This window comes from Quercus robur, chromosome 4 (assembly GCF_932294415.1).
Source record: "Quercus robur chromosome 4, dhQueRobu3.1, whole genome shotgun sequence".
Lineage (NCBI taxonomy): Eukaryota > Viridiplantae > Streptophyta > Magnoliopsida > Fagales > Fagaceae > Quercus > Quercus robur.
In genome coordinates, this window is record NC_065537.1 from 24,941,230 (window position 1) to 24,952,563 (window position 11,334).

General features: G+C 32.2%; 1 long non-coding RNA gene across 5 annotated transcripts; it reads right to left on the reverse strand.

Moving 5' to 3' along the window:
- Positions 1-2,068: 2,068 nt before the first annotated feature.
- LOC126720961 (uncharacterized) lies at positions 2,069-11,334 on the reverse strand. 5 transcript variants are annotated; one of them, XR_007653748.1, is made up of 7 exons: positions 10,972-11,266; positions 9,957-10,095; positions 9,836-9,868; positions 9,246-9,345; positions 9,036-9,116; positions 8,663-8,936; positions 2,069-2,301 (listed from the first exon to the last, which is right to left on the reverse strand). It is a non-coding gene; the product is annotated as an uncharacterized LOC126720961 (long non-coding RNA). The 5 variants fall into 5 exon arrangements; XR_007653749.1 differs by lacking the exon at positions 2,069-2,301 and having other exon boundaries at positions 7,737-8,936; positions 9,957-10,034; XR_007653750.1 differs by lacking the exon at positions 2,069-2,301 and having other exon boundaries at positions 7,737-8,930.

Here is an 11,334-nt window from a genome sequence, read left to right on the forward strand (position 1 = left end):
CTGGGTTCATATGCATGGTACATTCTCTTTGCCATACTCAATTAAATCTTGATTATAATATATGCCTCTATATCTATGAGTAATTTCTTTCTTAAATAATTGAATTGTTACCAAAACTGAAAAATGGGAATTTGAATTTTGATTCTTTTTATAAAGAAATCAGTAAATAACACTAAACTATAAAGCTCTTGAAGTGGCAACTAAAAAATAAATTATTAATGTCAATAAATCAATATAATTTATGCCAATGATTACATTGTTACATAATAAATCACTTTCAATGAGTGATGACTTTGTTTTACATCAATAGTTATCAATCAAGTGAATCTTTAAATTCTGATTTAGTATTTTTTTTTTTTTTTAACTTCAAGTGGCTCTTATGATCTACCTACCAACAAATAATCAAATTTATACTTTTTTTTTTTATATTATACTGAAATTAACAAGCTCATATCTAAACTAAATACTTAAAACCTCAATAAGTTGGTATAATGGTTCTAAAAACATCATGAAATCCATGAGGTGTTGGGTTCAAAACCCCTAACCCCATCTTCTAAGGGATTCCTCCCATTAGTTAAGCTAGTTTATTCTAATTTAGGTTGGGATAACAATAAGATCCCCTCCTATTTAAATATTCAACTTTCTTTCAATTTTTATCAATCATAAAAAATTAAATATATATCAAGTGTCTTGCATTTGACTAAAAATTTGAGGAAATTGAAGGATTTAATGGATGAGAATCTTATCCCAACATAATTTTTTTAAAAGAATTTTTAAACTTATTATCATTTATTCAAATACAAATTTCATTGAAAAACTTAGTAATAATACAATATTCTGTTGCACCTTTTCAATGGATTTTAATAAAGGAATCAATTTTAGTAACATTTTAATATATATATATATATATATATCAAAATCAATTATATCATAAAAACAAATTTTAAATTGTGAAGTTCAAACTAAGCATATTAATGGAGTAGTTCAATAAGCTACTTCTACTTTCTTTTCTAATTAAAAGGGAATAATAGACCGATGATGAGCAATTTGTGTACTCAATTAATTGGTATCCTTACAAGCAGTTTTCATGAATTATAAAAAATTTAAAACAAATTCTAAGATAATGCCTAAAGTTTGTCATGGAAAACGTTAGACTATAAAGCTCTTGAAGTGGCAACTAAAAAGTAAATTATAAATGTAACATAAATTGATATATTTTATGCCAATGATTACATCGCTACATAATAAATCAATTGTGATGAGTGATGGCTTTGTTTTGCATCAATAGTTATCAACCAAGTGAATCTTTAAAATTCTGATTGTGTATTTTTTAAAGTTCAAGTAGCTCTCATGATCTACCTACCAACAAATAGTCAAATTTATACTTATCCATTTGTTGATTTTATATTGAAATTAACAAGCTCATATCTAAACTAAGAGAATAAATTTAATAAGGACGGGGTGTAAACCTTTGGTTTACACCTGCCAATAAGGAGCCATATTAGTTTTTTGCTTAACACTCGTTTTAAAACCAATACATACTAATACATCTAATAACATCTTAAAAAAAAAATCCTATTTCACGTTATCATACTAGATGTGAAAAAGAGTCCCAAAAATCTCATCTCCCTCCTCCTCAGCTCCTCTGTCTCCCACCACAAACCTCATCGGACCTTCGTTAACCACTACATACCTCGCTGGACCTCCGTCCTATATTTTGAATTGTGATTGGTTTTATTTCACATGAATGTGACAGGTTTTATTTTAGATTAGAAACTTCCAGGAAAAAAAAAATGTGACAGGGTTTTATAATTTTTCATTGGTGTTTTTAGCAACATAATTTTTCAATGCTAGTACAATGAAAATTTTTTCATTGATTTTATTCATTGCTAATTTATCACGCAGAGAAATCACTATTGACATGGATCTAGAAGTTTAACACATAGAGAAATCACTATTGACTCCACCTATAATAGTATCAAGATTCTCATTCAATCTGCTGTCCTTAATTGCATTCTTCTTCTTGGAAGTTCAAATTCATTCCATGAACAACAAGGGCAAGGTTCATTTGAACACCCTACTCAACCACTAAAAGATACTTTACTGTTTTGTCTTAATCTAAGTAGTGATCATGTTTGTCTCTGCTTGTAGTCTTTCACTTGTTTGGTTTTGTCTCCTTTGAATCTTGTTTATTAGATTGGCGGGTGAATTGTAGCAAATGGTGTAATGTCTTGGCTGGTGAGTTGTGGCAAAGGGTGTGATGTCCTAACATGATGAATCTTGTGTTTTTCATAAAAATACCTGAATACCAAAAAAATAAAAAAAGAATGAGCCACATAATGCTGAGTCGGAAAATAACAAAGAATGTCTTTATGTTACTTATCCATAGAATTTGGGTTACGAAGGAAAATAGATTAAAGGGAAAAATTTTAGTGAATTTTCAAACTCTGTCAGTTATTAACATATAACTCTATTGCATTTTCTTTACCCACAATAAACATGATGTTATAATTTACAGAGAGATCATTGCACATGCTAAAAATGCTAGTGCAGCTTTTCAATGAGTTTGTAAAGGGCTTTGACACAAAGTGAGATTATACGGCCAATCCTTGAACTTTGCATATCATCAGTGGTTACAAGACCAAAGTTGTTCAAACAATGACTTTTGCCAAACTTCACAATCAACAATGAGCATGAAAAATTATAAGTAAAAGAATAGCCAATTCATTAGGTGCCATCAACATTTTGCTCATTGCTTTTTCTTTTTATTTCACTATATAAAGGAAGAGAGAATCTAATCAAAAACCTAAAGCCTAGTGTCTGGGGCACACTGATTCTCATCGAATAATATTGTGACACGTGTACTGTCTGTCTCTCTCTATGAGAGAAGTACTGATCTTTTTAACAATTTTCGTGGGTCACTGGGTCGTGTTCCTCAACTTGCAAGGCCATTTTTAATTTTAAATTCCTTTCTTGACTTTGCCTTTTGTGAGTCTTGGGAGGGGATGATTTCTACGAAGTTTCTGGCTTTTCCTTTCAATCACATTTTTGCTATTTACCCCTACCTTTTCTTATGCAATTTCGTGATTTAGTCCCTTTATTTTGTTGTAATTAGTTAGTACCATGAATGATTACAATGAATTGACACAATTGAATGTTTGTTCACAACTCTAGTACCTTTTTCAAATCTTATCTTATGAAGCTGAACGAAAGAATTAACACCAAAGGTATCCAATATGGTGCATGTGCCTCCATACCAAAATGTTATACTGCATTGATTTAACTATTTTTTTGACCTCTCATCAAAAAAGAAAAAACTATTTTTTTAACCGATAAAGTTAACTCAACTACTAAAATCTATTATTGTTAAATAAGATATTTAGGGTTCAATCTCCGCATGTACTAAAAACTGATTAGTGTCTTAGTCTAATAATAAAAAATAAGAGCAGATGCCATAGGTTGAAACTCTTTCAATATAAATATATATATATATATATATATATATATTTCCCAAGAGCATTAAGAAGCACTATTGACTGATGTTACAAAATTCCTACACTAACCAACAGATCTTTTGACTGATATTAAAATTCCTGCACTATGGGTGTGAGAGTGACGAATATATGGGTGAATGGGTTCATTATTTTAAAGAATACTAATTCATTCAGGCCAATATTCAGTCTATCTTTAAATCCAAAAAGTAAGATTTTACCATCCTTACTAATATATGCTTCACAAAACTCAAAATCCATTAAATCAAAAGCAATATACACCCAACAAATGAAAAAATTGGAAGAACTCAAATAAACCAGTACAACTTTATGAAAATCTATCTACTTCTCCCATCATGCAACAAAGTAAATACATAAATCTGAATGATAAGGTTAAAAGAAAATTTTCAAAATTACATGAAGAGTCAGTATCTTGAAATCCATTTTGAAAAAAAAAAAAAAAAAGAAAAAAAAAAGAAAAAAAAAAAGAGAGAAATAAACCTTGAGATCACGAAACATAGGATTCGACAACGACTGCGATTGGGACGATGCTGCTAAAACAATTAAGAAATCTCAGTAGTATTCACTTGAGCAAACAATGGGAACGATTGAGGAATCTCGAAATCCATTTTGGGAAAAAGAAGAAATCAAGAAAAATTAAAACTTGAGCAAACCTGCAAAAACGATGAGATTTCTTATTTGAAAAATTAAAACTTTAGCAACGATGCTAGAAACAATGAGATTTCAGATTTTTATTTTATTTTGGATAGGAGAGGATGAGATTTGGGCTTCAGTTTGTTCTGAAATCAAAGATGTTGATGAAAGTGGGAGTTAATTGGGATATTATTAGCTATGGTAGGATGTATTTCTTGTTAAGTAAAAAGTTAATGTATCAATCTATTATTGGATGCGTAAAACAGGGGTTTTACAACCCGTCCTTACCAAATTTGGACTCTAAATAGAAAAGCCAAAACTAAATAGGAGTTGCCTCAAAGATTCCAACTTACTTGCTAGATAAATTAGACTACTCTAAATTATTAGTGATTAATTCTATAATAAAAAAAATATTAGTCATTAATATTTTTTTTCTGTTATAGATACGATGGAATTTCAAGATATGATGTATGTTTCATGGTGATTACCTTTTATCATCGGGCTAAAGCACAAATTTGTTTTTAGTGTAGATGGAGTTTGAATCCCAAATTTTTAACAAAAGCCTTTCATTGATTTTTCACGATGCTATACTTTTCATTGATTTTCACCCTGATCCTCTGGTGACAGTCACATTCCATTATATGTCATCCTAATTGGCTGGCATCATGGCCTTCATTGAGACAAAATTGGCTCTTATTGTGGGTACACCTTGAATCACAACAAACTATATTGGAAAGAAAAATGTTGTAAACATTTATAAGATATCAACTTGTTCTTTACTTTACCATTTTGGGTGATTTTTTTTTTTTTTTGAATTAGTTGTTACTATTTTTCTGCTGCCCTAATGTGTAATTTCCTTCATAATTAGCGCTGCAATAATTTTTCTTTTCTTTTCCTTTTTGATAAATATATATATTTGATTTTTGTTCTTTTGGGCTTTGATTTAGCCTGCAGGTGGCAAGTATCCATCGATTCCCACAATTGTTTTCAGATGTATCTCATTTCTGTTTCTATTAGCTTCAAGCGTGGCTGGTTGGCTGTCAATCTTTTGCCCATACAAAGGAAAAACAATTTCAATTGCATTTTATTTAAAAGCACCAACTTCACCGTCATTTTTTGTATAATTTAATTTATAAGTTTATCTATACTATCTATTAGATAATTTCTCTTTTTGAATTGAATTTTTATGTGGTTCAGAAATACCTATAAACTTTAGATTTAACAGGAAAAAGTGGACAACACTAAAAAATATATCTTCAACTCTATTTAAAATTCGTACAAAATAGGACACTCTACTACTAATCTATGTCTTCAAAATAAACTTCTCCAAAATTAAAAAAATATATATATATTGTAACACTAGACCAACTATTTTGATATTCTGTCATAAGGCATGGTCTATCAATGGAACAACTTCCCATATTTCACTTAAATCACGGTTAAGAATGTTTTGACTTTTTTATTTACTTTGTTAGGATTTAGATTAAAAATTACAAATTTAGTCACGTATCCAATGTAGGTTTAATTTATTTTATAGAAATGCATACGTATGTCAAACAAATTATGTGTCTTAATTAATTTATCTAATAACCTATTTTATAAAGAGAAAGCATTCCATCCAGATCTAGCGTAAACATAGCATTTTATGCCTCCAATAATAACAAGAAACATCAACATTTAACAAAACAATCAAATACACCTGCCACACTTATCACTCCTTAAAACCCAATTTCATAAAATAAAAATAAAAAACCACCCAAGCACGGTAGAACCACCCACACTGCACACCATCGTTAGGAAAGCTTTCGGAGCATTGCCAAACAGTACAAAGCCGTCAGAGCCGCTGTTTATGTGTTCAAATTAAGTGATACCTAGAACCCATCAAGCCTAGTTACAAATGATGATTTGGCCTGGAGTCTCAATGGTGCTAGAGCATTTTCCAGATCTATTTGGGTTTTTTTGGTAAATGAAAATGAAGAAGAAGAGGTTGAAGTTGGGGGAGACTATAAGTCTTTAATGGTAGTGAAAGAAGTTGGATTTTTTTTTTGGTTGTGTAAAGGAGTTTGTTTGCGTATTTGGTAGATCTGAAGGCAAAGTCTAAGCTAATAAACAAAGAGAGCAAATGCCAAAGAGGAGAATAATAGTGGGGGTGGGGGTGGTCTTCCTTTTACTTTGGATCGGAGATTAGAATTTTTTTTTTTGGTTTTACACTTTTACTTCTGTTTTTGGTTTTGAGCCAATTGAACTTTTTGGAGTTTTTCACTTGGCAACACCATCATCTGAATCTGGGCTTGATGGCTTTTGGGTTTTGCTGAATTCTACCACAAAAACAGTGAATCCGACGGCTTTTGTACAGTCCGTCAACGCTCTGGAAGCTTATTTGATGACGATGTGGGTGGGTTTTAAGAAGTGATTGTGTGTGTTAAGTGTATTTGATTGTTTTGTGAAATGCTGATGTGGCCGATGCTATTAGATGGTGTAAAATGATGGGTTTGCGCCAAGTCCAGACCAAATTTGCACTCTTTTATAAATTGTGTATGCAGATCTACATCTGCAATTGGGGCCACTTTTTTATTGTGGCTGACCATAATCGAGCAACTTCACCTGTCATGCAACATACGTGGCAACCAAGATTGTTCCACAGCTAAAAAAGGTCTCATTGGTGGTGCTGCTTCAGTGTCCTTGGATGCATCTCTCTTTTGGCTAGTGTCAATTATGCTTGCACTGAATGCAAAAGATGATTATTTCGATGATGATACAGAAGAGGTCCCTGTTAAGGGTGGCGATGACCACGCTATCACAATAGAAACTAATAAGATAGATGTCTTAGATGATACGGAAAACTTTGATGGTGAAAACCACCAGATTATCACAATCGAAACAGATGAACTAGAGGATTCTGTAAGCATTACAGAAGAGGAATGCATAAAGAGTATTGCCTTAGATGATGTACAAGACTTAATTTTGGATGAAATCAGCCACTCTATCACAACTGAAGCAGATGAACAGTATCATTTGTTACATAACACGCAAGATGATTCCAAGAGTGAAACTATCACAGTTGAAAATAATGCATCAGTGGAATTCATAGATGATGCACAAGAAGATGTTATCAGCCATGGTGGCACAACTGAAACAAACGCAAAAGAAATTTTCTTGGATGATACACAAGATGAATCTGTAAAGACTGAAAACAACCACACGACACTGTTACTGTCAACCAACCTGTGTCTGAGCCTAGTAGACCTGAGAATCAAGGAGCTGAAGATATAGAATTTGAAGGAAAGACACAAGAAGAAAAAGTTGGAAGAACTCTAGAATCAAATGAAGGAGCTGAAGGGATAGAATTTGATATAAAGTCACAAGAAGAAAATGTTGGAAGAATTCTAGACCATGAAGATAAATACTAGAATATCTGTATAGGATTCAAATGTATACTAATCATTCTGTAAATTCAAACTGAGTGCTTTTTTGTAAATTAATATTTAAACATACAATAAAAATCACTTAGGCACGGTTAACTTTAATGTCTTCTATTCATCTAAGCATCCCTTTTGTGCTTTTCACAATATTAAACTTGCTTGAGGAAACCATAGAAGATGAAGACCATAGAACTTTAAGCTGATGAACCAAGACTTTGGAAAGTCGTTTCTATATTCACATAATGAACTAAGTTACAGAGACCGTCTTATATATAGTTATATACTGAACAGAGTAAGCCGAAAAGATACAAACTAACCAACTTACAAGAAACCAATTAAAAAAAGACTAGCTTTCTTCAATTTTTCGATATTTCAATAGACAACACTCAAATTCCACCTGCTCCACGATGTTATTCTCAAGCTATAGTGTCTGAGGAATGGAGGAAAGCCATGGACCTTGAGTTTGATTCCCTTTTATCTAACCACACATGGACCCTTGTACCACATCTCACACATCAAAATGTTATTTGTAACAAGTGGGTTTACAAGCTTAAACAGAAGGTTAACTGTTTTATTGATCGGTATAGGGCTAAACTTGTTGCAAAGTGGTTTGATCAGGTCAGTGACCTTGTTCACGATAAGAATGGCTATTATCCGAAGCCAAAATAAAATAAACTCATCATTGCATCATCACATCATGTTCACAATAAAAATAACTTCTACCCTAAGCTAAAATAAGATACTTATCACATATCATGACATTATTATAAAGATGAGGGGTGATGTCATGCATTTTGAAATGAAAGGGGAAAAACTTTCCAAGCACAACAGATATGTGAATAGAAGGAAAAAAGAATAATTGTTTATAATATTTTGTTTTCTGCATCAAATAGGGAAATAAACACCAAACATCAAATTTATTTTAGAAAACAACAAAGCTTTTTGCATCAAATAGGGATATTAACACCAAACAACAAATTTATTTTAGAAAACAACAAAAGTAATGTGAAAAATGTTAAGGACATTTATATATGTTATTAAAAAGAGTAAAAAAAAAAAAAAAAAACTCACATAAACAAAGAGGGAAAGGCTTACCTAACACCAATATGCAGGATTTGTTATAGAAAGAAGACTCTCATTGGAGTTCTCTTCAAAAAATCTTCTCTTAAGGTATTCTTTACTTGATCTTCAAGATGCAGAACTTACATGAGGTTTATTTGAAGCAGCAACAGTAATAGCAAAATTTCAAAATTGTCTAAATGCTTATATAACTTAATAAGGATAACAATATGTTTAAATGCTTACGTACCAGATTGGTATAGCTTATTTTTCAGCTTTTGGAATATGGGGTTATTTGAAAAGGCTGTTCCTAAAGAAAAAATATTTTGAAAAGGTTACCACATAGGCACATGGCTTAATAATGATAAGGATATATCTAAGCATATCAAAAAGTGGTAGACCCTCTGACCTCATCGATCACTTGAATATCCAATATAATGTTGCTCTCATTTAAATTCACACAATCACCATTGCAGCTTTCTTTGGCTGACTACAAAGGCATGAAACATTACTTTGATTTAGAATGATTTAATTCAAATTAAAAGATGATCCATATGCTAGCTTAGGTACGTACAATAGAATGAACAGAACAAATGAAGCAAGATGAGACATGGCATACCTCATAGAGTTCATCTAATATAAGTATCAATTGGTGACCAAATGAGATTCTTGAATTATCATCAACAAAATCATCCATCTTTGGGTTCCCAAGCACGTCCCTGATAAAATGTTGAAATGCACATCTTTAATTTGAATACAAATAGAAATATAAAAACATTAAGATTAGAAGATTGCATTTTCCTTTGCCTATTCTGAGACTTAACAGAACAAATAAATTTCTACCACAAACCTTAACAATAAATGTAGAAAGTTTGCAAATTAGTGTATATGTGATTTGATAGATCTACTGCAAGTTATTCATTTAGTTTTCATGTTTTTGTTTCAGGTGCTAATGAAGATGAGTTAAAGAGAGTGAAGCATGTGGTTCAGTATGGAGTTTCATCATGTATTACTTGGCCGTAGAGACTTATTTTCTTCAGTGAACCATGAAGATCCAAAAAATGTCCCTATTTTAGATTTGCCTTCATCACTCAGCTATACACAAACTTGCTTACAAGATGGTTTCTAAAAATAATAAATAAATTGCTGACTGCACTAAGTCAAACTCATTGGACATAGTAAGTTGAAGTTCTTTAATCGGAATTATACCCTCATATTCAAATTCAGCTCCAGCTACATTACCTGCATCAAAACCAAGCTTGGCTCAATAGACAGATAACATAATATATTACAAATTGACTGAATGGACTTTCAAAATAGGCCAACTAACACAATAGAGTTTGGTAGCGACTTCGAAAAGACGGTAGCAGGACGCTATACAATGGGAGGAAGTAGGCCTAATGGTGAACTACAGTCCAAAAAGCGAAGAGGAAAGCTTTTTGTGAGAAGTCGGCCTGATTTTTAGGGACCTAAGAAGACATGGATGCATCAGTTCAACAAAAATGAGCTAGATAGTGCTATGATTAGAAGACTTGATCACTTTCATAAGCCATTCCCAACAAAATATTGGGCGAGTCAACATGATTACAAAACTTTTGTAAAAAACCCAATCAAAAATTTCATTAGACTTCTAATACTTGTTTGAGCAAGAAAATAAACACATAAGGAGGAAAACCAAGTTACTCAAGGCAGTTTCATACCCTTAAAACACTTCTACCTTCTGCATAACATTGATTTTTTTTTTTTTTTTTTTGGCTACTAAGCATGGTGCTCAAAAACTTTCAAAAACCACACACATGGCCGTACAAATGAACTGCAAGCAGTAGGAAGGGGCAATCACAAATTTAAAAATAGTTGATTTCTAAGGACTAATTTAAACTTATCAAGCTTAGCTTTTCTTCCAATTAAACACTAACAATCTATTATTGACCCAATAAGTAAGCATTTCATGCTACTAATTTGATTTCAAAAAAAGTTCTAGAGAATTACTACAATAAGTAAACCATTTAGCAAAACATTCCACATCATATAATCTTTTCGAGGCATTTTATCAAACACACATCATGCATTATTGTTGCAACCACTGCTGCATATATAATCTTATCAAAGAACTACCCACAAATACATTCAACTCAAAACCCAGCATCAAAATCCTTTGATAGACTAAGTTCTCCAAACTCTTTAACAATACCCAACTCCAAAATTTTCCTAGAAACAGCATTAGCATTAGCTTAGCTCTTCCCATATTCTAATCACAAGTGAATCAGCGCCCGCTTCATGATTATTTCCTAAGTTATGCATGTTTCATATATGATTCCCTAAGTGAGCAGTGAGCACACACTTACATGCATCATATTGCACATCAATAGCTATAAACAAATTTCTCTTTCATTGGCGTAGAGGACACAGTCGCAATATTAGGAGAGGAGAGGAAGGAAGTGAGAATTGGTGAAAGACGTTTGTGGGTCTGCGTTTGATAGTAATATATCGAAAAGTAGTCGAATGGTTTCGTTTGGTTTGGCTTATCAGGGAAAAAGGGACAAAGAGGTTATCGGGTTTTGTTTGTAAATGAGAGAAAAAGAAAAGAGAGGGGAGAAGCAGCTTCGGTGAGGGTAGCAAATTGATGACTAGGCAGTAACAGGGGAGGGTTAGTGGAAACGATGAAGACTGGATAAATATTGGGGATCCAAGGTTGAGAAAAGGAGAAA